Source organism: Pelodiscus sinensis, chromosome 22 (assembly GCF_049634645.1).
Source record: "Pelodiscus sinensis isolate JC-2024 chromosome 22, ASM4963464v1, whole genome shotgun sequence".
In the NCBI taxonomy this organism is placed as follows: Eukaryota; Metazoa; Chordata; order Testudines; family Trionychidae; genus Pelodiscus; species Pelodiscus sinensis.
Genome location: NC_134732.1, coordinates 18541995 through 18568695, shown reverse-complemented (window position 1 = coordinate 18568695; position 26701 = coordinate 18541995). Strand labels below are relative to the sequence as shown.

At 45.9% G+C, this 26701-nt stretch overlaps 1 long non-coding RNA gene across 1 annotated transcript; it reads right to left on the bottom strand.

Annotated features, from left to right (window-relative positions):
* LOC142819353 (uncharacterized) lies at positions 1 to 26701 on the bottom strand. The gene is made up of 3 exons (XR_012897230.1): positions 26233 to 26701; positions 5602 to 5687; positions 1 to 554 (listed from the first exon to the last, which is right to left on the bottom strand). It is a non-coding gene; the product is annotated as an uncharacterized LOC142819353 (long non-coding RNA).

Below are 26701 nucleotides of genomic sequence, written 5' to 3'. Positions count from 1 at the left end.
TTAAAGGGAACACTCGCTCAGAACTAGTGATACCTTTAAAACGGGGCTTCACTAGCACATAAGTGGTGAATAGCTTTCAACTTGCCTTCACGTTGGGAGAGTCCGTGTCTTCTGTAACCTCTAAAATACAGAGCACTCTTCCAATGCTTAATAGTCACCACTGTAAAGGCCTGTGCTTAAGCACTAATCACGCTTGTTTTAAGAACATCCTCTACTCTAGACATGCATCATTTCAAATGGGCGTTCACTGAATTATGTCCATCCAACACGAGACCTCACTGGAGGCTCCAGGGTATCGAAGGGAAGCGCATTCAGACGAGGTTTGTCCTAAGTATCTTTAGTTTGCAGCTTCATTCTTCATATCAGGCCACCAGATGTCATAGGCCACAGTCCAATTCAGCATTTCCTTCTACACGCTACAGCTGCCTTGTTATTCCTTGCAGAATTTGGTGTCCAGGAACTGAACTTCCAAATTGTATGCTTCACTCCACAAACTATAGATTGCATGGTTATTAGATGGTGCAAATAAATATGCCAGCCAAGGATTTTAACTGCTGTAGAAAGAAAGAAATGTACGGTATTTGGGTTGAGGAGCCCTGGAATCACACCATCTATTGCACAACCCTGCTTATCTTACATTTTGGCTCAGCATTTTGACTGCACTAACCCCGTTCCCGTGTCGCTGTTATTATATGAGCAGTTAATAGAAATGTGCCTGGTGCATTTTGAATTACTGGCAACCCAGATGGAGACAGTTCAAATTATCAGAGATCACCCCCTCTGACTGCCTGCCACACACACACACACACACACACACACACACACGATGCTAAGTCCTCAAGTAAGGTGGATGAAAGACCCTTTGTGGAAAAATTTGTTTAATCAACTCCCCCATGTTGACGGTCTGGTTGTTGGCTCCACCATTTTATGCTAAACTCTTCCCATTAGGTGTTTGTACAGTGCCTTGCACAATGACACCCCACTCTGAGCGTTCTACTGTAATAAAAGAATAAGAGGTGGAGAATCTAAGGCCCAGTAGCTGGATGTGGCCTCTGGCTTCCCTGTATCTGGTCCCCGAGGCTTGGGGCTTCCCTCAGCACTGGGAGACCGTGGGGTAGGAACACCCAAAATCTACTAGCTCTCCTCCCAAACTCTGGTGTGTGAGAGGAATGTGGGGAGCATCTTTCTGCTTTTCAGTTGGGGGGCACATCAGTGAGATGGGTGGTTTTTTGTTGTTGTTGCTTCTCATTTGTGTGCAGCCCCCGACTGATTTTTCTGTGGGTCAGACGCTCCTGACCCAAAAAAGTTTCCCCACCCCTGTCAATGATGATGAGAGGAGAGAGGATGCCTAGCAAGCTGCCCAACACTGAATAGCCTCAGTCGTGCCAATAAAAATATAGAAAGTGAACTGAGAGAGATGGCAGGGGGTGGGGAGGAGAAGGCAGCGGGTTAAAGCCAACTAAGCATGATGTTCATTGGAACTAATGCAAATGTTCCACTAGCTAAAATGTGCAAGTCTTGCAGGAGCAAGGAGTGGGGGGGAGGAGCGGGGGGGGGGGGGGGAGTTTGGGTAACCGTTGCCAAAGCAGGCGTTGCTAAGGAGACATTCCAAGCCAGCCAATGAGAACAGGGTCCCCATTACCTCAGTAATGTGCTTAGGGCACCATCTGGTGGCTCAAGGGAAAGAAAGAAAGAAAGAAAGAAAGAAAGAAAGAAAGAAAGAAAGAAAGAAAGAAAGAAAGAAAGAAAGAAAGAAAGAAAGAAAGAAAGAAAGAAAGAAAAAGTTATTTCAAACTAAAATCTGCCCAGATTGTTATTTCAAACTAAAATCTGGAAAGATTGTTTCGTTTTTTCAAATATTAACCAAAATTTAGTTTAAAAAATAAAATGTATTTTAACACCAGTGAACAGCTTTAAGACAGACTACCAATCAATCACTCCAATGATATGAAACAAAAAACAGGACTGTGTAGCACTTTAAAGACTAACAAGGTGGTTTATTAGGTGATGAGCTTTCGTGGGCCAGACCCACTTCCTCCGATCAAATAGTGGAAGAAAATTGTCACAACCATATATACCAAAGGATACAATTAAAAAAATGAACACATATGAAGTGGGTCTGGCCCACGAAAGCTCATCACCTATTAAACCATCTTGTTAGTCTTTAAAGTGCTACACAGTCCTGTTTTTTGTTTCAGCTGCACCAGACTAACACGGCTACATTTCTATCACTATTTCAATGAATATGTGTCCTTGGTTAAAGAAAGCCTTTATCCCACAGCAGATTAAGCATCGCATGATTGCATTTTGCCGAATTACTATTTTTTGAAGATTATAGTAACATCTAAACAGAACCAAATCAGTTGTCGACCCCTCCTTCATCTGTTTCAATTTAGATAGTGTTACACACATTTAGCTCATTTTAAGCACAACCAGGTGAATCGCTCGTTAGCTGCCAAGTTGGCATTAAAAGGTGGTATAGTAAGTGTAACAAGAGGGAGGCAGTTAATTACGGACTTTTTCCCAGGACGAGCCTTCGAACACATGCTCTGCAGTGAAGTTCCATTGAAACCCGGGGCATAACCATCATTCAGGTGTTATGGTTAAAATGCTGGACTAAGACTCAGGTGAGCGGGAGGCAAATCCTGGCTCTGCCACAGACTCCCTGTGTAACCATAGGCAAGTCATTTAATCTGTCTGTGTCTCAGGTCCTCTTCTGTAAAAAGGGGCAAAATTCAGCTTCCTATCTTGTCTATTTAGCCTGTAAACTCTGAGGGGCAGGCAGATACTCTAACTGTGCATATGTACAGCATTGAGCATGATGGGGCCCAGCTCTCAGCGGGGGACTCTATGGGTGTGTCTAGACTACATGGCTCCGTTGACGGTTTACAGGAGGTTTACAGGAACTGTCGACAAAGGCTTCCCTTGTTGACCGCGCCGCGTCTAGACTGCCGTGCTGTGCCGGATCAGCTGATTGTCGGCACAGCACGGCGGCCATTTTTATTTTAATGAAGCAGGGATTATTTAAATCCCCGCTTCATTGACTATGTCGATTAAACTACTTTACATGGGTCCGTCAACAGAGCCATGTAGTCTAGACACACCCTAAAGTTTACTGTAACAACAATAATAACAATAACTAGTAATTGACTTCAGTAAGAGCAGGATAGCTTCTGGAGACAGGCAGCAAACCTCACAGGGATCTGATGGGCGATGGGCCCCACCGTCCAGATTGCTTCTCTGAACCTCAGCACATTTTGGATCCACCATGCAAATGGGCTGGGAATTTTCTTAAGATCCGTCAGGCTCCTGCTACTTCCTGTTTCCAAGCAGGCTGAGAACAGCCTTTCTGGTGGGAAATTCCCCCTCCCCCACCGCCGCCCCCTCCAGAACCCAGGCTGACCAAGGGGGGGGGGGAGGTCAGGGAGTTTTAAAAACAGAAACAGTGGACTAATGAGAGTATTAATTAACTGCATGTTTTTAAAATGGGACAGGAGACATTCCAGACAGTCCAGCTCCATAGCTGGTTTGAATCAGCCTGGCCCTCACTCTGGGTGCAGCTCCCTTGATTTGCACATGCAGGCACACACATGGGGGGAGGGATAGCTCAGGGTATGTCTACACTACCCCGCTAGTTCGAACTAGCGGGGTAATGTATGCATACCGCACTTGCTAATGAAGCCCGGGATTTGAATTTCCCGGGCTTCATTAGCATAAGCGGGGAGCCGCCATTTTTAAATCCCCGCTGCTTCGAACCCCGTGTAGCGCGGCTACACGGGGCTCGAACTAGGTAGTTCGGACTAGGGTGCCTATTCCGAACTACCGGTACACCTCGTTTCACGAGGAGTACCGGTAGTTCGGAATAGGACCCTAGTCCGAACTACCTAGTTCGAGCCCCGTGTAGCCGCGCTACACGGGGTTCGAAGCAGCGGGGATTTAAAAATGGCGGCTCCCCGCTTATGCTAATGAAGCCCGGGAAATTCAAATCCCGGGCTTCATTAGCAAGTGCGGTATGCATACATTACCCCGCTAGTTCGAACTAGCGGGGTAGTGTAGACATACCCCCAGTGTTTTGTGCATTGGCCTGCTAAACCCAGGGTTGTGAGTTCAATCCTTGTGGAGGCCATTTAGGGATTTGGGGCAAAAATTTGTCAGGGAGGGTATTTGGTCCTGCTGTGAAGGAGAGGGAAATGGACTTGATGACCTTGCAAGGTCCCTTCCAGCTCTAGGAGCTAGGCAATCACACTCACTTACAGGGTCACCTTGGGCAGAAATGATTCTGCACTAGCCAATCACTTCACATGCCCCACTGCAAACCATAAACAGGCCAGGCTTCCAGAGTGCTGTGCCGATTTACCCTGGCTGGGCACTAGGGGTGTGTCTAGACTACATGCCTCCTTCGACGGAGGCATGTAGATTAGCCAGATCGGAAGAGGGAAATGAAGCCGCGATTAAAATAATCGCGGCTTCATTTAAATTTAAATGGCTGCCCCGCTCTGCCGATCAGCTGTTTGTCGGCAGATCGGGGCAGTCTGGACGCGATGCGCCGACAAAGAAGCCTTTCTTCATCGGCACAGGTAAGCCTGGTTTCACGAGGCTTACCTGTGCCGATGAAGAAAGGCTTCTTTGTCGGCGCGTCGCGTCCAGACTGCCCCGATCTGCCGACAAACAGCTGATCGGCAGATCGGGGCAGCCATTTAAATTTAAATGAAGCCGCGATTATTTTAATCGCGGCTTCATTTCCCTCTGCCGATCTGGCTAATCTACATGCCTCTGTCGAAGGAGGCATGTAGTCTAGACACACCCTAGGTGTGTGTGATGCTCAACAGGTGAGTTTCCTAATAGATTCCCCCCCTCTCCCTGCCCCAACCCTGATGGAAACCAAATCTTGAGCATGAGTGGAGGGTGAACTAGGCAAGCCTCCAGCCTCATCCCTTCCCTTCCAAGGTCCTGCCCCTGCCTCACAGGGCTCTGTGGGAGTCAAGGTCGCCTCCCTGGATGGACAGACCACCTCTCCCACAGTGGGCAGCCCCAACTCTCGCTCCCCCAGCCCAGGAGCATGAGAGGAGCAGGTTGGATGGTGCATTGCCCCAGCCTTTTCCAGTCCCAGCTGGAGCACGGGCAAGAGGGAAGGGCAAGCGGCACATGGCCCCAGGCTTCTCTGGCCCCAGTGGGAGCCTGGGGGGAGGCAGGCAACACATGGAGTATGGGGAAGGTGGGCTCCCTGCCCCAAAGGATGTGCAGCCCCCCCTGCCCTGGAGGGCACATGGCAGGTTGCCCGCTAACCTTGGCACAGCTGAAGCCCACACAAGCCCAGGAGCTTGGGGGAGAGCTTGGAGGAGACACAGTGATGAGGGTGCAGAGGGTGGGGGTAGAGCACGGGTGGGGCTGGGCTGGCAGTTTGGGAAGGCTCTGCCTTCCTCTGCCCCTTATACACAATGTACGCTCCCCCCATGTAAGAAAGTTACAGGGGTTTTGTCTTTTCCCCCCCAAACACTGGTCCAATACAGCTGCAAACTCTGTCTTCTTTAATTAGAGAATAAAGGCAGCGAACAGCTGTGCTGTCAAAGCGCTTATGGGGAACCGAATTTGCTAGAATACCTGAGCTGATTCCAAAGCCCAGACCTTGTCCCTCAGCACTCCAGGTGGCGGGAGGGTTGCTTTCCATTTTCGCACCGGTCACAGAGCTCACATTTGTAACATGTTCAGGGAAGAAAAGAAAACATGCGTCTGTTGATGCAGGGCAATTGGGAGCCGGAACACGCAGGCCCACTTGGTCGGGTCACTGTAAACAAAGCAGCTTTGACTCTGTGAGAAAACGTGCACTCTGGGCCAGTTCAGGAGCTTGGCAGGTTCTAGTGCAGAGCTTCTCAAACTGGGGTCTGCAGACTCCTGGGGGGGGGGGGCACCAGGGGGCCTGCAAGTCATGTCCAGAGCCACTGACCCACTGATCAATTCCACCCAGTGCCTCTTGCACACCCCGGAACAGCTGTTCAGCAGCATGCTGGAAGGGTGGGGGAGAAGCAGGAATGGGACACACTCGGGTGAGGAAGAGGAGGGGCAGGAGTGGGAAGAGGTGGGGCGGGAAGACATGGAGTGGGCTCTGGGGTAAAGGGGTGGAGTGGGGGCAGGGCCTAGGGCTAGGGTTGCCAGATGGTTGAAACAAAAATATCAAACACCCATCCCCCTTCCCCCCCCAAAAAAAAACCCCCACCAGAGACCAAAGTTGTTGAGCAACAAAAAAGAAAAAAAATTAAAATAAAACAGCATGTCCCCTTTAAGAGTGAGTGCAGGGATAGGAACAGGGGAGCAGTTGAGCACTAAGACCCAGGGGAGTCATTGCTTCCCCCAGACATTTTGTGCCAGCAGCCTTGCGGAACCAGGTAAGCATGGGGTCTGGGGTTGGGGGGACTGGAGGTGTTGGGGACTGGGGAGGGATTTGGGGGGGGAGGGGAGGCCGGGTGCTGAGTGTTTGTAGGGTTGCCAGATGCCCGACATTTTCGCCTCCTGGCCAGGGAAAAAAATTAGAAAATACCGGACATCTTAGATGTCCTGTATTTTCTGAATTTTTTTTACTGGACAGGAGGTGAAAATATCGGACTGTCTGGGTAAATAACGGACACCTGGCAACCCTACCTAGGGCTGAATGAGTGTTGAGTAAAATTGGATATGCTGGCTTGCGGTGTGTGTGTGTGTGTGTGTGTGTGTGTGTGTGTGTGTGTGTGTGTGTGTGTGTGTGTGTGTGTGTGAAAACGGGGTTGCTAAGGGATGCTATAGGCTGTTACACATTTCTATGGGACACCCCAGCTTCCTACTTCATGATTTGGTTACCCCCGTCCTCCTTCACTTGGGTGCAGAGCAATGGAGGGAAAACAAAACTCTGTGCTTTGCAGACTTGTCAGTTTCCCTTTGCAGCCCTGCAAAGAGGGAACCCAAGAGCAAAGGGGCACCAGCATGCTAGGGCATTGTGCATTCGGACCTAGTGAGGGAGGCTACTTTAATTCTTAACTCCTCCCTTTGGTGGCTGCCCAGTTTGGGGATCTGGCTAGTGGATTTTTGTTGGCACTCCCTAGTGCTGTCCCCCCCTCCACTCTCCCGGCCCCCCACACCATGCTATTCTCAGCCCATCCTCCCCCTACAGACCATTTCACCCCCACTCATGGATTCCTCTCTCCTCCTGCCTCAAAGTTCAAGCTTCTGGTTTCTGCCAGACCCCTTTGCCCCAGTCTGGCTTACATCTTTGCCTAGAATGGCTCCCCAGCAGCTCCCACTCTTGGCTCTGCACCTTTCTGTCATGCCCAAAAGTGTCTCTCATTGTCCATTGCTCCTAACCTAGGCAGGGCCTGATCTCTGCAGCCCTTACCCAAGGCCTCCTCATCTCAGTGACTAAGCACATGAGAAAGTGTTGCAGATTGGGCCCTCTGGTTATGTCTACACAACAGTGTCAGCCCAGGGTTTGAACCCAGCCTTCCAGCCACACGCATCGTGCTAAACCAGGGCTCAGCTCCCCGTCCCAGGACCCCACAGGGCGGCGAACCTGAACCTGAGTCAAGCCAAGATCTACACTACTGCTTTGCAGTGTAGATACACTACCCCATTGGACTCATGCCCTGGGAGTCAACCAAAAGTATTCCCCATTCCCATGGACTGACTTCCCCTCAACAGGCAAGTTTGAGGAACAGCCAAGTTTTCCCACAAGGCACCATGAGCAGGGGCTAGAGGGGTCCCTTTGGGGAAGGCATTAGGAAGTCTGGGATATATGTGGTTGGGTTTGAGGTCACAAAATGCTCTGGAGGTACTGGATCCCCATGTTGGGACCTAGGGTTCAACAATTCCCGACCTTGGGTTACAAATGAGAGCAGACATTCAAGCCCTAAGTTAACGAACCCAGGGTCTGCTAATTTGAGTTCTACTCACCCTGGGTACATTGCAGAGTAGACATAGCCATAAAGTCCAATTGGGCCACATCTATACTTATGTGGAAGCTTGAATTAAGATACGCAACTCCAGTTACATTAATTCCATAGATGGAGTCAACGTACCTTAATTTGAACTTTGGCACCATCTCCACAGCAGGAGGTCGACAGGAGCAAATGCTCCCATCTACTTCCCTTACTCCTCGCGACTCAAGGAATAAAGTGTCGATAGGGATGCCCTCAGCATTCAATTTAGAGGGTCTTCATTAGACCCACTAAATCAAATGCCGAAGATTGACCACTGATCAATACGTCGAACTCTATGTAAGTATAGACATGGCCTAAGTGTCTCCGCACCAAGGTCGTAACTTTTAAAGTGCTTTATAAAGCTTTGTATAAACAAACAAAAAACAAACAAATGGTGTTTGGAGCAGATGAGTCAATATTAGCATAAAATCGTACTCATCCCAGAGCTGGTGGCAGGGCAAAAAAACCTGACTGGATAACCCAGAGAGAGCAATTTATAAGACACCATATGTGAGGGATGTACAAGAATTATAAATGATTAGAGAGACAGAAATATTGTCTTATGATAAGAGGCAGATTGCTCAAAGGATTAACTCCCAAAATGTCTTTGCATTGCAGAGATCCAGCCCTTAATTCCATGCCTGACTCTCTGGCTGGCAGCCTGAATTCGCCTCTGTCGCTCCTTGGGAGCCACTCCACTAAAACCAATGGCACTACAGTGAAAACTCAGTGACAGCTGGTTTAAGGGAGAGGAGAAGTAAAGACGTTAACCTCCTTGCTTTGCTTGGAGCAAGCCAGTCCCTATATTTGATTGGCATTTCATATGGGATTTCTCCAGCCAAGCTCTGACGCTGAACCTGTCTAGAAATTCCAAACCCAAATCACTTAGCTGCTGAGTTCAGAAATTCAGTTGTGTTAAAGCAGCGAGGAGTTCTGTGGCACCTTATAGACTAACCGAAGTGTTGGAGCATAAGCTTTCGTGGGCAAAGACCCACTTCAGTTGTGTTAGTTGCTGTCCAGACAGACCGTAATCATATGTCTACACTACAGAGGTTTTTTTGGAAAAACGGCCATCTTTCCGAAAAAACTTCATTTACGTCCACGCTGCAATCACATTCTTTCAAAAAAAAAATCAAAAGAACAGAGGGGTTTTCCCAACATTGGTAAACTTCTTTCTACAAGGAAGAAGCCTTTTTCCGAAAGAGCCCTTTTGGAAAAAGACGTGTGTAGACGGGGAAGAGGAAGTTCCTTTGAAAGAAGAGGAAAAAGGAAAAAGCACAGGTGCCCTGGTGGCCACTCCATCCATAGTAATCACAGCTTAAATGTGAGAGAGCGTCCATTCAGTGTGGCCGCTATCTTTCGAAAAGCAGATCACTTTTTTGATGCACTTTGGCAGTGTGGACGCTCTCTTTCAAGATCTCTTCCAGGAAAGCTTCTTGCAAAAGAAGCCTGCAGTCCAGACAGCCTAAGAGACAGTCTCCATCTTGAAGACTTTACAGTCTCAATCGAGAAGTTGGCCAAAGCGTAGGGATCGAGGAAATATCATTATCAATGGGGAGCTAAAGCATAAAGCGATTAATGCCCCAGGCCAAAGAAACACTTAAACAAGCTTCAAGGCATCATGCACTATACAGAATCAGAGCCTCAGGCCACACTGGGAGTCTGAGGAAGAACCAGGAACAGAATTCACTTCTCCTGAATCCCAGTGCAGTGCCTTAGCTCTAGAAGGCCCTGCTCTTAAGGGAACATTGCTGTATCTCCCTTCCCTCGGGCAGTTCTCTTTGAAGACAGGGCCTGTATTCCACTGGGAGACAGTAAGATACAGATGAAAGGCCCTGGCTGGAAACTTCACAGGAACCATCTTAACATTACTAGCACTGGGCAACAGCCATATGCATAATACAAGGCCTGTTGAGTTAATTAGGAATGGCTATTTGATACTCAGCCTGAAGAGTGTCCCATATACTTCTAGGACTTAATAATTGATTTATCATTTATTTGCACATTCATTTACTCTCTTTCCTTGCTGGGAACCCCAGTGTACAGATACAGGTTAAAATGTGCTCCTCCAAGTTTTTATGTATTGCCATTTCTGATATCCGGCTTGTGTCCATTTAAACTTTGTCGCAGAGACTGTCAAGTCTGGCCAATATACATGTTGGTTGCTCTGTTGGTCTGACCCACTGTGACTGCTTTTGAGTTCTTCTGAAAGGCCAAATTCAGCCCTGGAAAAATGCACAAAAAATACTACTGAAGTTAGTGGGGTTGTGCCTGCTTATTCTAGGGCTGGGTGTGGGCCTGTGGCCTTGACTAACTCAAGTTATCATCACTTTTGGGGCAGAAAACACTTCATTACTTGTATTATAATAGTGCCAAGAGGCCTTGTCAAAGCTGTTCCCCACTCCGGGGCTACGTCTACACGGTAGGCTTTTTGCACAAGAACAACTGTTCTTGTGCAAAAACTTGCAGAGCGTCTACACTGCAGGCCCGTTCTTGTGCAAGAAAATGTACAGTACAGCGTTGGAAAACAGGTCTTCTTCTGGAAGAGTTACTCCTCTCCCCACGAGGAATAAGCCCTCTTGCACAAGAGCTCTTCCACAAGAGGGCAGTGTAGACAGGCAACATGAATTTATTGCGCAAGAAACCCCTATGGTTAAAATGTCCATCAGAGCTTTCTTGAGCAAGAGAACATCCACACTGCCATGGACGCTCCTGCGCAAAAGCACATGGCAGTGTGGACGCACTTTTGTGGAAGACCTTTTGCACAAGAACTCTTGTGCAAAACAGTTCTTGTGCAAGAAGCTGGCAGTGTAGCTGTAGCCTGGCAGTATGGGTATGTCTACACTACAGAGATTTTTTCGGAAACACAGCTGTTTTTCTGAAAAAACTTGAGTTACGTCCACACTGCAATCATGTTCTTCTGAAAGAAAATCGAAAGAACAGAGGCATTTTTCCAACATTGGTAAACCTCATTCTATGAGGAAGAAGCCTTTTTCTCAAAGAGCTCTTTCGGAAAAAGGCGTGTGTGGACAGGGAAGAGGGAGTTCCTTCAAAAGAAGAGGAAAGAGGAAAAAGCACAGGTGCCCTGGTGGCCACTCCGTCCATAGTAATCACAGCTTAAATGCGAGATAGCATCCTTTCAGTGTGGACGCTATCTTTCGAAAAAGCAGATTGCTTTTTCAATGTGCTTTGGCAGTCTGGATGCTCTCTTCTGGAAGAAGTTTTTTTGGAAGATTTGTTCCAGAAAAGCTTCTTGTGAAGGAAGCCTACAGTCTGGACATAACCTTTGAGTGCAGAAGGTGGAGGCCCGCAAGAGATCTTAAAAATACCTTGCCTCTATAGGCTTCTGCTTAAAAATTCCCCAAGGTCATAGAGTCCCTTGAACTTGGGTGGGATGCTTCCAACACCCAAGTGGAAAAAATCCCTTCTTCTTGTACCCAGGAACAAATCACTTGAGAATTTTTTCCAGAGGGGTACCCCAACCTCTTCTACCACAAGAAAGCTTAAGAAAAAAAAGGAAAACAAACTGTAATCTCTGATAGCTGACCTTTCAGACTTAAGCATGCATACACAGACCTCCTATGACCTTCCAGGACACAAGAATCAAATCACAGTCTTAAAAAAGGTGATTTTATTAACAAAACTCAAAGATCTCCTTGGTAAAGCACACTTGGTTGCTCAGTGTTATAAAGCAACTAAGAACACAAATTAAAACACAAAGATTTGCTTCTTTAGGATACAGCTTTAATGACAGTGTATGAGCAGGGAGGCACATGGACTCAGCACATAGGAGTTTAATCAAACGACAAAGAAATTAAGCTGATCACGTCTAACTAAACACATTCCCTATCTACTCACATAGCCATACTTCCAAAGTCCAGTCCAATTCCAGGCCCAGATATTCCTTTTCTAGGCATGGTATTCCTGCTCGGTTCACTTCATCTCCCCCCTCACCTCCAACTTCTGGTCCAAACTCCCCAAAAGAAAAAAAAGCAGGAAGATTCCCTTTTCATTCAAATCTCAACACTTTCTTCCCATTGGCTCTCCTGGCTCCTTTCCAACACTTCATGGATTTTTTTTCAAGGATTCTCTGGCCCTTCATAGGCCATACTCCTCCAATCCATCACAGGCTCAATTAAGATCAGCGCCCAATTATGCTAGCTACTGTACATACACTTAATAAGAGACCGTCTCTGCCCAGAAGAGCTTACAGGCAAACTAGAAAATAGGGACAAAGTGGGGGCAACAGAGGCAAAGGGCAGGGAAGAGACATGTCCAAGCTCACACAGCAAAGCAGGGTACTTTGCAAACTCAGCTGTCCAGATTCTTAGCAAGGGCACCATTTTGGAAGGGTAGAGGGGGCAGTAGCCGTGCGCTCCAGGGTGTGGCTTGCTTTTCATCCCATGCCCTGGACACTAAGGGAATGAGAGGAAAGTGCTTGCATTCCGTGCATTCCTCTCACACCTGGCTGGTGAGCTCCCTTCACTAGCCAACTGTGAGAGGCATGCATGGAATGCAAGCACTTTCCCCGCGCTCCCTTAGTGTCCGGGGAAGGGGATGAAAAGCAAGCCACACCCTGGAGTGCCCGGCTACTGCCCCTGCTACCTTCCCAAAACGGTGCCCTGGATTGTTAGCCCAGTCTGTGTTGCTGAGCCAACAGCTCACAATGGATACTTCAGTCAACAACTTATGCTTTTTCTTCCGTTTTCAATTGGCCTGTGAGAGGACTACACCAGCCGTTGACTTATTTGTTATTTGAAATTATTCATGAATTGCCACAGAGACTGGTTCTTGGTCTGCAGCCGTTTGAACTGTGCATTGTGAGCTCTAGCGTGACTGGCAGGCAGCAACTAACTTATGTAGCAGATGCACTTAATGTAACACACTGAGGCAACTTGAATTTCAAGGTGCATACGCCATGCTAATTTTCACAATCTGTGGTGCGTGCCCTGTCAATGGTATCATGCGGCTTCTCCAAATGCCAGAAGATTCTCCTCTTTCACACTATTTTTGTAGAAGTGTAACTCCACTGGCTTCAGTAGAGCCACTCCTGAATTATACTTGTGTAAATGAATCAGACTCAGACTTTAAGGCACCATGTTCCTTAGGCCAGGGCTACTCAACACATGGTCTATGGGCTGCATTCAGCCCACAGCCTGTTTGTTTGCGGCCCGTGGTGCGGTTTGGATTTATGCGGGGCTCAACACATGGCCCGCAGGCAGGAGCCAAAACAAAAAAGTAGTCAAACTAATGCTCTTCTGTTGCTATGCCTTTTAGTAGATAAATTCCTGGTCTCATTGCTCATTAGAAGTGCTGTCATATGGGTGGAAATTGGGTAAATATTGCATTTTATTAATATCAGCAGAACTGACTTAAATGGGGCCTGCGTGTTGTGTAGTCTTGCCTTAATCTTTGTATTCATGCCAGTCAGAGTGAAATAAGCTATTTGCATATATTTGCATATATATGTGCATGTCTATGCAACCACACTTAACTTGCAACCCTCGGCATGTGCTGTGAGTATCATTGTAACTCCCCAGGTGTCCAAAGTTGAATAGCCCTGCCTTAGGCCATGTCTCCACTTACTGGAGGATCGACAATCCAGCAATCGATCTTCCGGGGTTTGATTTAGCGGGTTTAGTATAGACCCACTAAATCCAATGCTGAAGGCATCCCCATCGACTGAAGTAAGGGAAGTTGACTGAAGAGTTTCTCCTGTCAACCTCCCACTGTGGGGCTGCCCCAGAAAATCTCGACTCCAGCTATGTGATCTTGCATCAATTTTCTCCACTAGTGAGGACCTGGCTTTAGAGAGGTGCCTCAGCGAAGTGTAAATCTACAGAGGGTATGTACGGTAGTTGATTTCAACAGGGCTACTCTGAATGACACCAGTGCTGGACTCTTAGGCTACGTCTAGGCTGCAAGCCTTTTTCGAAAATATCTTTTGAAAATGCTTCTTTCGAAAAAGAGCATCTAGACAACAGCAAGATTATTCGAAAAAGCAGCTCGCTTTTTCGAAAGAGAGTGTAGACGCTCTCTTTCAAAAAAGCCCTGTTTTCATGCAATAGAGCCTTTTTTTGAAAGATGACTTTCGAAAAAAGGCGTTATTCCTTGTAGAATGAGGTTTACCGCCATCGACAAAACTGCTGCGTTCTGTCGACTTACTGTTGACAGAACGTGGCGGTAGTCTAGACGCAGGTACAGTTTTTTCGAAAAAAGGCCACTTTTTTTGGAAAAAACCTTGTAGTCTAGACACACCCTTAGAGTGGAACTTTCCTTTATCACGAGTACATTAGCTGTGTTTCAGACCTGTCTGTACACGTACGTTTCTCACAGCTCAGTAGCACTCTGAACAAAAACCTTTCTTCTGCACTGTTGAAAATTGGCCGCCGGTTGTATATTTTTAGATTTTAAAAAATGTGGCCTTCTTAGGCTCTGAACGTTCATGAGTACTTTAAGAAACAAACCATATAGCTTTACTGTCAATAACAGTAGCCGCAAATGGGCTCCCTGCAACCGTGGAATAGAGCGAAATTATTGCCTTTTACAAAACTGACGGCTGGCTCTGCTTATTATTGGCTTTCATCTTTATTGCCTCCTCAGGCAAAGTGGTTGGAATGACAGCAGCAAATAGCTCCCAGCAAGCCATTTGGGTCAGCCAGTCTTTCCTACAGGCCTGTCCATCAGAGCTGTCAGGGGGAGGAGAGAATCCCCCAAATACATACTTGATAGGTAAGATGGTTGTGTGAGGTGCAGCCAAGCAAAGAAATAGCCCTGCTCAAGATTAGGGTCTCGCTGCCTCAAGATTCCTGGCAACACTAGAAGAGACAATCAATGGCCAGAAAATCAACGGGTCATACGTATGCACGAGTACGTTGCAACCAATCTGAGATAGGTGGCTTTGAGTAGTGCACTTTCTGAAAGGCAAGCATGCACCCAATCAAGATAACTTGGGCAACAAGGAAGTCTACTCATCCATCAAGAACAACAAGGAGACAGTGGCACCTTAAAGACTAACAATTTTTCTTGGGGCGTAAGCGATTGTGAGTTTCAACTCACTTCCTTAGATGCGCAATGAGACAGAAAAAGAAATAGACAGTAAAGATACAGAGATGGGAGTGTTCTATCAGAGCTAATTCAGTCAGGGTAGATGTGGATAAGAAAGTGAGAATATATCCACCCTGACCGAATTAGCTCTGATGGAACACTCCCATCTCTGTATCCTTACTCTCTGTTTCTTATTCTTCCTCTTTGTGCATCCAGTGAAGTGAGCTGCAACTCACAATAGCTTATGCCACAGGAAAATTGTTAGTTTTTAAGGTGTCACCACTCTCCTTGTTTTTGCTGAAACAGACTAACATGGCTACGTCTGAAACCTGTCATCCATCATGGAGAATGCAGCTGATACTGAGGTCGTGTGCATAGACACCAGTCTACAAGCAAGAAGTCTTGCACAAGAACACGTTCACACTGCCATGTGCGAGCTGTGCTTTTGCACAAGAGCATCCATGGCAGTGCAGACGCTTTCTTGAGCAAGAAAGCTCCAATGGCAATTTTAGCCATAGGGGTTTCTTGTGCAAGAAATCCCTGCCGAGCATCCACAATGCCCTCTTGCGCAAGACACCCTCTCTTACCATGCCATACTGTAAATTTCCTTGCGCAAGAGCAGGCGGGCAGTGTGGCTGCTCTGTGGGTTCTTGCACAAGAACAGCTGTACTTGCATAAGAAGCCACGAGTGTAGACATAGAGGGGACACTTCCCCCATTCTCGCTGCCATTAACATTGGGTTAATGCAATTGCAGGATAGTTGCATGAGGGGGCTTTGGTGGGGGCCAAACTAATCCCTGTTGGTAGGAGGATGGTGGGAAAAGTCCTTTGAGAGGGGTGACATGACACCTTTTACTTCTGGTCATGTATCCATCTTTCCCCGAGCGTGTTACCTCCAGAGGCCTGGTTAATGGGGGTCAGAGAGTGTGGCTAATGGGTGTTGGGGCATGGTTAATGGGGGTTAGGGAGTGTGTCTAATAAGGGTCGGGGCGTGGTTAACGGGGGTCAGGGGGTGTGGCTAATGGGGCACCACCAAAAATTATACAAATCTGCCGGCCCCGGAGGAGGAGTGTGTAGGCTGCCTGCGCCACAGGGGCCCCGTCAAAATTGTTTGAATTGTGCCCAGTACTTCCTAAAGCCAGCCCTGCCTGTTTGAATGCCCTGATGATTCTTTTTCCATGCAGGAAACCAGTGGCACCCGTCCCTCACAGCAGAGAATTCTAGGGAGGGAAGCCTCCACTCCAAAGGGAATCACCAGACCAGCCTTTAAGCAAACTCAGGCAGATGCATAGTTTACAGCTCATTTGCTTATGGGCTAGAGCCTCACACAACACTAGAGAGGAGGGAGGCAAATTGTGTAGACGCTCTATTTCGAAATAAGTTATTCCGGAAGATATCTTCCAGAATAGCTTTTTCCAAAATAAGCTTGCAGTGTAGACTTTTCCGTTAAAAGCATTTTCGGAAAAGCGCGTCTAGATTGGCAGGATGCTTTTCTGCAAAAGCACTTTTTGCGGAAAAGCGTCCGTGGCCAATTTAGACACGGTTTTCCGCAAAAAAGCCCCGATCGCCATTTTCGCGATCGGGGCTTTTTTGCGGAAAACAGTACCGTGCTGTCTACACCGGCCCTTTTGCGCAAAAGTCTTTCGGAAAAAGACTTTTGCCCGAACGGGAGCAGCATAGTATTTCCAGAAAAGCACTGACAATCTTACATGAGATCGTCAGTGCTTTTCCGGAAATTCAAGCAGCCAGTGTAGACAGCTGGCAAGTTTTTCCAGAAAAGCTGCTGATTTTCCGGAAAAACTTGCCAGTCTAGACACAGCCTAAGGGTATGTCTAGACTGCATCCCTCTGTCGGCAGAGGGATGCAGATTAGGCAGGTCGACATTGCAAATGAAATGGGGATTTAAATATCCCGTGCTTAATTTGCATAAAAATGGCCACCGCTTTTGCCGACTCAGCACTTTGTTGGCAAAAAGCGGCAGTCTAGAGGGGGATCTGTTGAGAAAGAAAGCCTTTTTCGACAGATCCCTTATGACTTCTGCATTACCTGTCATTACCTCACAGAAACTTCCTCTATTATCACCCCTATGTCATTACCTCACAGACACTAACCTTTCCCCCTCACCCCCACTCTGTTCTAAAATTTGATTTGTCAATTTCACATGTATTCATTTTTTTGATTGTGTCACTTTGGTATATATGGTTGTGCCAATTTTCTTCCACATATTGATCTGAGGAAGTGGGTCTGGCCCACGAAAGCTCATCACCTAATAAACCATCTTGTTAGTCTTTAAAGTGCTACATAGTCCTGTATTTTGTTTCTTGAATTTTGTGGCTGTGACTCATGATTTTTGGCCATATTGTATAAGGTTTACTTAATAAACGACTGGCAGAGCGGAACCCATATTAGCTTGATATTCCATAGTCCTGAAACTGCCACTTGAGACCTGGTTTGCCTGGAGGAATCAGCTGTCATTAAGCCCCTTCCTAGAGGCAAATAATGGTCTATGGTTCTGTGCTGGGGTATGGTTAAAAGAAAGGGAAATGTCATTTTCTTAATGGGACATGCACAAAAATTCTTTCATCATCGGAAAGCCCTCAATACCAGGGCTAGTCGGAGCAGGGTTTGTGGGCACTTAGTCCTGTGCCTTCTTGATGAGCAGTAATCATGCACAGCACTTTCTTTGCAATAATAAAGTACATGTTCCTTCCGGGCAGGAACAGACAGGCTCAGGCAGGACTAGCTCAGGAGTCAGAATGGTGCCTCTAGTTTCAAAGCCTGGGCGATGTCTTCAAGTCCAAAAGAGACCAACACCCTGATCTGTCTGTTCAGTCAGTGATTAAGGCAGGATTTCCCAAACTTTTTTGGCTGCGAAACCTCTATTGGGTTCTGAAAACTTGTGAGCAAGATACGCGAAGAACGTCTTCCAGCCCACTTTGGGCTGATTAGGCCTCAGTTGGAGTATTGTGTCCAGTTCTGGGCACCACATTGCAAGAAAGATGTGGAGAAATTGGAGAGGTTCCGGAGAAGAGCACAAAAAATGATTAAAGGTCTAGAAAACATGATGGCTGTGTCTACATTGGCATGATTTTGCACAAAAGCAGTCGCTTTAGCACAAAAACTTGCTGCCTGTCTACATTGGCCGCGAGTTCTTGCGCAAGAACACTGACGTTCTAATGTATGAAATCAGGGCTTCTTGTGCAAGAACTATGATGCTCCCGCTCAGGAATAACCCCTCTTGCGCAACTGTTCTTGAGCAAGAGGCCAGTATAGACAGGCAACATGAATTTCTTGCGCAAGAAAGCCCGATGGCTAAAATGGCCATCAGAGCTTTCTTGCGCAAGAGAGCATCTATACTGGCATGGATGCTCTTGCACAAAAGCACATCTCTTGCGCAAAGGCACATGCCAGTGTAGACACTCTCTTGCGCAAATACTTTAATGCAAGAACTCTTGTGTTAAAGAGTATTTGAGCAAGATCATGCCAATGTAGACATAGCCGAGCTGTGAGAAAAGGCTGAAAGAACTGGGGTTCTCTCTACACTAAGGGGTTTTCCTAATATCTCGGAAGTATCCCGGAAAAACTCCACTGTGTCCAGGGAACGCGTCTACTCTTCTGCCTTTTTTTTTTGCGGAAGAGCAGGCACTCTCTTTCGAAAGTCCTGTCTTCCTTCTCCCACGAGGAAGAAGGACTCTTGTGAAAGAGGAGGCTTTTCCGAAATTTGGCCCAGTGTAAATAGGCCAAATGTTGGGAAAGCCTCTTCCAAAAAAACTATCGGAAAAAGGTACATAAATCACGGGGCACAATTTGCGTACCTTTTTCCGATACATCAGTGTAGTGTAGACATAGCCTGGGTTTGTTTAGTTTGGAAAAGAGAAGACTGAGAGGGGACGTGAGAGCAGCTTTCAAGTTCCTAAAAGGGTGTTACAAGGAGGAGGGAGAAAACTGTTCTCCTTAATCTCTGATGATAGGACATAAGAACATAAGAATGGCCAGACTGGGTCAGACCAAAGGTCCATCTAGTCCAGTATCCTGGCTGCTGACAGCAGCCAATGCCAGGTGCCCCAGAGGGAATATACAGGACAGGGAATCAAGTGATCCATCCCCTGTCACCCATTCCCAGCTTCTGAGAAACAGCAGGTGGGGCCACCATCTCTACCCTTCCAGGCCAATATCCATTGACAGACATGTCCTCCATGAATGTATCTAGTTCTTTTTTGAACCCTGATAAAGTCCTGGTCTTCTCAACATCCTCTGGCAAGAAGTTCCACAGGTTGACTGTGCGCTCTGTGAAAAAAAAACTTCCTTTTGTTTGTTTTAAACCTGCTATCTATTAATTTCATGTGGTGACCCCTAGCTCTTATGTTATGGGAACAAGTAAATAACTTTTCCTTATTCACTTTCTCCATACTTGTCATGATTTCATAGATCTCTCATCATTTTTGTTGCCCTTTTCTGAACCTTTTCCAATGCCAATATATCTTTTTTGAGATGAGGCAATCACATCTGTCCACAGTATTCAAGATGTGGGTGTACCACGGATTTATACAGAGGTAGTAAGATATTCCCTGTCTTATTCTCTATCCCTTTTTAAATTATTCCTAACATTGTTTGCTTTTTTTTTTTAATGGACTTAAATTACACACACACACACACACACACACACACACACACACAAAGCCATATCCTCTTAGTTTGCAGGGTTGGAATATCTATCTAGCTTGGGGTGTTTGCTGAGCACATATCATCTTGGTGTCTAAGTACCCGTGTTCACGCCCTCCTGAAAACGTGTCCCCTGTGTTCTACAGAGCATATCCAAGCAATCTAAATCTGACTCCCATGCTAAATGTGTCTTCAATAGCAAGGGGGCAACAAGAATAGCTAATCTCCAAGCATGAAGACCACCTGTGAACTCCTAAAATAGTAATTGCTGTCTGTTTGTACAATGGAAAAGCCAAACAGCAGCATTAGCTACCAACAGCAGGGCTACGTCTACACTGGCATGATTTTCCGGAAATGCTTAAAACGGAACAGTTTTCCGTTATAAGTATTTCTGGAAAAAGCGTTTCTACATTGGCAGGATGCTTTTCCGGAAAAGCACCTTTTCCAGAAAAGCGCCCGTGCCAATGTAGACGTGCTTTTCCTCAAAAAAGCCCCAATCACCATTTTCGCGATCGGGGCTTTTTTGCGGAATACACTACTGTGCTGTTTACACTGGCCCTTTTCCGGACCAGTTTTCCTGAAAAAGGACTTTTGCCCGAACAGGAGCAGCATAGTATTTCCGGAAAAGCGGCTGATTTCTTACAGTAGATCGTCAGTGCTTTTCCGGAAATTCAAGGGGCCAGTGTAGACAGATGGCAAGTTATTCCGGAAAAGCGGCTGATTTTCCGGAATAAGTGGCCAGTGTAGACACAGCCCAGGAGTTCCAAAATGGCTTTGTTACAACTCTGTCCTTGGGACTTCTCTCCACACTAAGGGCTGAGCATTGGCTGTTTTTCAGCATAGAGGATCAGCTAAAAAATGTACCACATTTTCCCCAGTAAAACCATTGTGATGTGCCCTGAGGGTTGCCACAATGGAGGCAGGCTTTGTTCTCCTCACTCAGTCCACTGGAGAGGATGCTGGGCTAAGAGGAGTCAGGAGTACCAGAACAGCTCACTTTCTTGCTGTGCGTGCCTCAGTTTCCACATCTCTAAAATGGGAGACATGACAGTGGCCCTCTTTTTAAAGTGTTTTGGAATCAAGGACTGGAAAGTACAACATGGATCTGATCCAAAGCCCACTGAAATACTTCCAATGCCCTCTGAATATCACAATACTCTAACTAGAATTTCGACAGCCCTGGAATTCTCTGGTTGTGTGTTATGAATTTTCATTTCAGCCTTATAACTGCTTCATGGCAAGGTTATTAGGGTACAGTTGGTCTGAAAGGCACAGTGCAAAATAAATTGCCATTGCCATGTATTTCTCACTGCAGCAAAGACTAGTTGAAACATAAAATCATAGAGCCGTCCTTATGAATAAAGAAATGCAGCTGTGTAGGGCACCCAAAATTCAGGGCACCACTGGGTTTTCATATCCACCCACCTGCCTCTTCCTATCTCTGTTCTGTGGCTCCACTTTCTCCGGAGAGGATCTAGTTCAGTGTTTCTCAGCTTTTTTTTTTTTTTTATAAAGTACCCCTTTTAAAAAAATTATAAGTACCCCCAGTACCTACAGTTTTCAGACACACACATTTTTTTTCTACCATTGCAACACATTTGTTTAAACAACTTAATCGTAGCCGGGCAGGCAATGAAATTTTTGGGTGTAAAAAGTACAAAAATAATGAAGCGCTGTAAAACTGAAAACAAAAATTCAGTTTTCTCCAAATTTCAGTTGTGTTGACGTACCCCCCAGAATTCTCTCAAGTACCCCTGAGGGTACTCGTACCTCTGGTTGAGAAACACTGATCTAGTTCACTGAAATGTGAAAAAACCTGCCAGAGCTCTTAGCAGACATCGAAGCTGTAAAAGAGCCATTCAAGCGGTAATGAAGCCATTTAAAAGGCATTTATTTGCCAACCCCAGGTATTTTCAGTCAGTTTCTGAATATACCGTGTGACTCGATAGGACCCGAGTTTAAAATTTGCTTTAAAAATATTTCATTGGTGTGTTGCTGCAGATTATAAAACACAACTGTAAAAACTTGTCATCCCCTCTCCAGATTTGCCATTAGGCATAGGGGCATAAGTTTAATAGTGCTGCATAGGGCCCCATAAATCCTAAGCATTTTCTTGGTTTAGACAATCCAGGAGGGAGCAAGGAAAAATTGAAGGCTTAAATGTTGACCTCCTCCTTTAAACAGCAACCAGCTGAAACACCATCACCATCTTTTCAGTGCAGCCAGCAACCTAGACAGCAGTCCATTCTGGAGAATCAGACCGAGTCCTTGTTTAAAGCCATTCAGAAAAGCGGGTATGTGGATAAACGTACCTTGCCTTAGCCAGGTCTGACTGGGTGGACTGGCTGTGCATTTCCATAGCAACACTTTCAGGAACAGGCCTGGGAAAAAGACATTAACTAGGCCCGACTTGAGGCATTCAGCTTCCTCAGCAGGGCAGGAAGCCTCATTCCAAGGTTGGCTTCCATTGATTGCCGTTGATAGAACACTAGACGGGGCACTCAGGAACCCTGGCTCTGCTGTGGTGGGGACCTTGGACAAGTCAGACTGCCTCAACATGTCTCAGTTTCCCAATATGTAAAGTGGAGGATAATGATGTGGACCACCTTAGTAAAGTACTTCATGGTCTTTAGATGAAAAGTGCTTGGTAAGAGCCAGGTATTGTCATGATACTATGGATGATTGCTACTGCTAGAAAAGAGCGAGCTACTGTCATTACTCAGATCTAGTCAAACTGCCTGCTCCTCTCTTGGGAAGTGAATAAGTGTGAGATGACCCCCAGCACCAGCAACTGTGTTTGTTTTTTGTAGGGATGAACCAAATCATTCAAATGGATAATTTTCAATCTGTGAGTTGTTTGCCAAATTCATTGTTTGGCTACTATAAGGTGGGTGCATAATTGGCTGGATAACCATCCTCACTGAGTAGTTATTAACGGTTCACAATCATTCTGGAAGGGCATAACAAGTGGGGTTCCGCAGGGGTCTGTTCTGGGACCGGTTCTGTTCAATATCTTCAATGATTTAGATATTGGCGTAGAGAGGACGCTTATTAAGTTTGCAGATGATACCAAGCTGGGAGGGGTTGCAAGTGCTTCGGAGCATTGAGTCATAATTCAAAATGATCTGGACAAACTGGAGAAATGGTCGGAGGTAAACAGGATGAAGTTTAATAAGGACAAATGCAAAGTGCTCCACTTAGGAAGGAACAATCCGTTTTACACGTACAGAATGGGAAGTGACTGTCTAGGAAGGAGTACTGCAGAAAGGGATCTAGGGATCATAGTGGACCACAAGCTAAATATGGGTCAACAGTGATGCTGTAGCAAAAAAAGGAAACATGATTCTGGGAAGCATTCACAGGAGTGTTGTGAGCAAGACATGAGAAGTCCTTCTTCTGCTCTACTATGTGCTGATTAGGCCTCAATTAGAGTATTGTGTCCAGTTCTGGGCACCACATTTCAAGAAAGATGTGGAGAAATTGGAGAAGGTCCAGAGAAGAGCAACAAGAATGATTAAAGGTCTAGAGAACATGAGCTGTGAAGGAAGACTGAAAGAATTGGGCTTGTTTACTTTGGAAAGGAGAAGACTGAGAGGGGACATGAGAGCAGTTTTCAAGTATCGAAAAGGGTGTCACAAGAAGAAGGGAGACAATTTGTTCTCCTTGGCCTATGAGGATAGGACAAGAAGCAATGGGCTTAAACTGCAGCAAGGGAGGTTTAGGTTGGACATTAGGAAAAACTTCCTACCTATCAGGGTGGTTAAACACTGGAATAAATTGCCTAGAGAGGTTGTGGAATCTCCATCACTGGTGATATTTAAGAGCACGTTAGATAGACCTCTATCGGGGATGGTTTAGACAGTGCTTGGTCCTGCCCTGAGGGCAGGGGACCTGATTCGGTGACTCTTGAGGTCCCTTCCAGTTCTAGTGTTCTATGATTCTTCATGTTGTGTGATTGGTCCCTTAAGTCACATGAGCTTCTTTCTGTTCCCTTTTACCCTCTTACACAGGATGGCAAATAGCTAATAACGTCTTTCCAGCCAAATACATGTTCAAGGTGAAATAAGCAAAATATTCAGGTTGTAGGAATAGAAGGTATAAAAACTGGTCATGGGCTAATAGATGAGGCACTGGGTTTGAAGAAAAGAGGCTGGGAAGGAGAGGGGAGAAAGCCTGGTAACTCAGCTTCCCCGCCTGTTCTTTGCCTGTCTGTTTAAAATCTAAGCTCTTTGAGGCAAGGACTCTCTCACTATGTGTGTGTACAGCTCCTTGCACAGTGAGGTATACTATACTATACTATACTATACTATACTATACTATACTATACTATACTATACTATACTATACTATACTATACTATACTATACTATACTATAAAACCCACATAGAGCAACTAATAATACAGCCCCACGAATTACTGTCAATCATCCACACAGTGCATTCATTATTTCAATTGTGAATCACAGTCCTTCTGCTCTTCAATCAACTCCAGCTTTACCAATATCTTATTAATCATGCATATTTTAATTATTTTAATTAGGTTCTTCCTGGAATAATATTTCTCTCTCTTTCTCTCAAACACCATCTAAAATGTATTACAGAGAGAGTGGTTGCATATAAAACCCTTCTGGTAACTCCAGTGAATTTCAGTGAGAGTATTTGAATGGGTTTAGATTATGAGTGAATGAGCCTTAAAAGCAACTTTTCTTTTAGCCTTTTGCAGGGGTAAAAATTACCAAGCCAAGGGTCTTACTTCACTTTGTCAGCAGAAAAATAAAACGAGGGCTTAGTGGAAGTGAGTTGCTTTGGAGAGCTGTATGGAAAATGTTGCATACAAAGCCTAATAGATTTATCAGCAGCTTTGCTAAATTGTTGTGGCTAATATTTCTCTCCTACCTTGAGATTTCAAGACTTATAGAAATTAAAAGTACAGATTTTAAAGAGTATTTAACTAGTAGCTTATTTTTAACCCTTTTCCATATTACAACATCAAGAATGCTTCTCCTAAATTTAAAGGACAATAAGAAGAAATGCTACTGCACACAGTGGTCTGTTAATGTATGGAATGCACTGCTGCAGGAAATTAGAGAGTCAAATACAATTCCTGGGGTGAGGGTAAAGGATTAAAGGAACTATTGTAAAGGTCATCAAAGCACATGCTTCAGGGAATAAGCTGCAATGGTCATGAAGGAAATTCCTAAATCTAATCACAGCATTGCAAAACTGGCTATGTGCCAATTGGTGGTGGGGGTTGCAATTTTGCATAAAGACAGAAATCAGGAGCTGCCATGAAACAACAGACAAGGGCTGTAACAATTCATGCCTGTGGAGCTGCACACACTCAGTAGGGCCCACAGATGTGATCGAACCAGAGAGCGAGCTACAAATCCGAGGTTCCATTGGGTCAATTAATGGCCATTAGTTTCAACTGAATTTCCCTTCCAGTTCTGAAAAGCAGAAGCTCGCAGTGACTGCACACCTGCAGGAAGTGAAACAAGATTAAAGAGATCAGCCTGATCCCCTTTGAATTAAAACTACTGAGAGCTTCTCCCAGATCTCAGCCCCTGCCAGTTGTAAAGTTTTTCCCAAAAAGGATTTCGTACGAAGTTTGTCTCCAACGACAGTTACACCAAACTGGCCAGCAGATGGCAGCATCACTTTGCTCTTGGGAGCATCCTACTTTTCACTAACAACAGTCCCTGAAATCTCTATCCCCAGTAAGCTTGGCTAATCAAGAGGAGTGCTGCTTGTTCTGAAGAAGTCTTCCAAAGTACAGCCACCTGAATCAGAGCAGATCAGATCTCATGGTCTGGTGACAGCCGGAGTTACAGTTCTCTTAGCAAGTTACAACTTGGCCTTGCTATTAAATATCCCTCTGCTTTAGCGAGTGTGCTGACAAATGCAGACAGCAAAGAGAATGGCACAAATGGTCCCCTATCAATGAAAAGACTTGCAGATTAAGTGGGTTCTTATTATCCACTGCTTTAGACGAGCCAAGCAGCCCTTCAGGAGTTTAACGTCACGTTCAAAACCGGTTGACTGGCCTGCCTGATAGCAATTATAATGGGGCAATAAGGAACAAAAAATATTGACATGATTCCTATGTCCTGTGTTAGGGGATCTAAGATACACAGGGATAATGCAGCTGACAGAACTCAGGTCAAAGCACAGATGTGCTGGAGGCAAAGCTACCTTGTCCCAACTGTGGAACTCTCTGTAGCAGGAAACCAGAATCAACTTGGAGCCTCTCAAAGGGCCTGATCCAAAGCCCTTAGACCTCAGTATCTTTTATACAACTTTTACAACACAATGCACAAAGCATCTCTTTGCATAAACTTTTCCTCAATTCAGGCTAGGAATCTGTCAGTTCCCCTTCACATTCTGTACAATGGGTAAACAATCTGCTTTACAAGGGCATGGAGAGGATAAAAACATTAAAGATTGTGCACGCTCAGATGGTCGGGTGGGTGTCATGGTGTAAGTACTAGAGATAGGCTGTGATGAAATGCAGGTCCTGATGGTGTATTAGGTATTACCCCTAAAACAGAGTGCAATTCTAGGGGAACCCCACTCCGCTCACCTTGCTTTCACACCTAGCTTAATTCCACACCCATTTCCAGGCGTGTGAGAGAAGAACCGGGCCCAAGGGCTCCAGCGTCTTCCCGCAGCAACCTCGGCTCATCCAATATCCCTGCACTGGGGAGAGATGTCACTATGGATACCAGATGGGATGGTGAGGCCTGCAGAAGGGTTGCTTGGCAACATGATGCAGAAGGGTGAGGTCTCCACTCAGGCTGCTGGAGCTGGGCCCACAATGAGGGCAGTCCCCCTCCCCCTCGGAGGCATTACGATGATTATCTGAACGGGCGGGTTGGGGTGAAAAAGCCGTTTGAGAGGAATCCGGACTCGCTCTGGCGCCTCAGACAGCTACTAAATGACAAAGTACCTGAGAGAGAAAAACGATCTCTCGCGTTGTGTTGCCAAAGCCCCCGTCCCCGCAGGAATGAGTCATGGCAAGAAATAATGACTGTGCCCTTCTAAGGATCTCA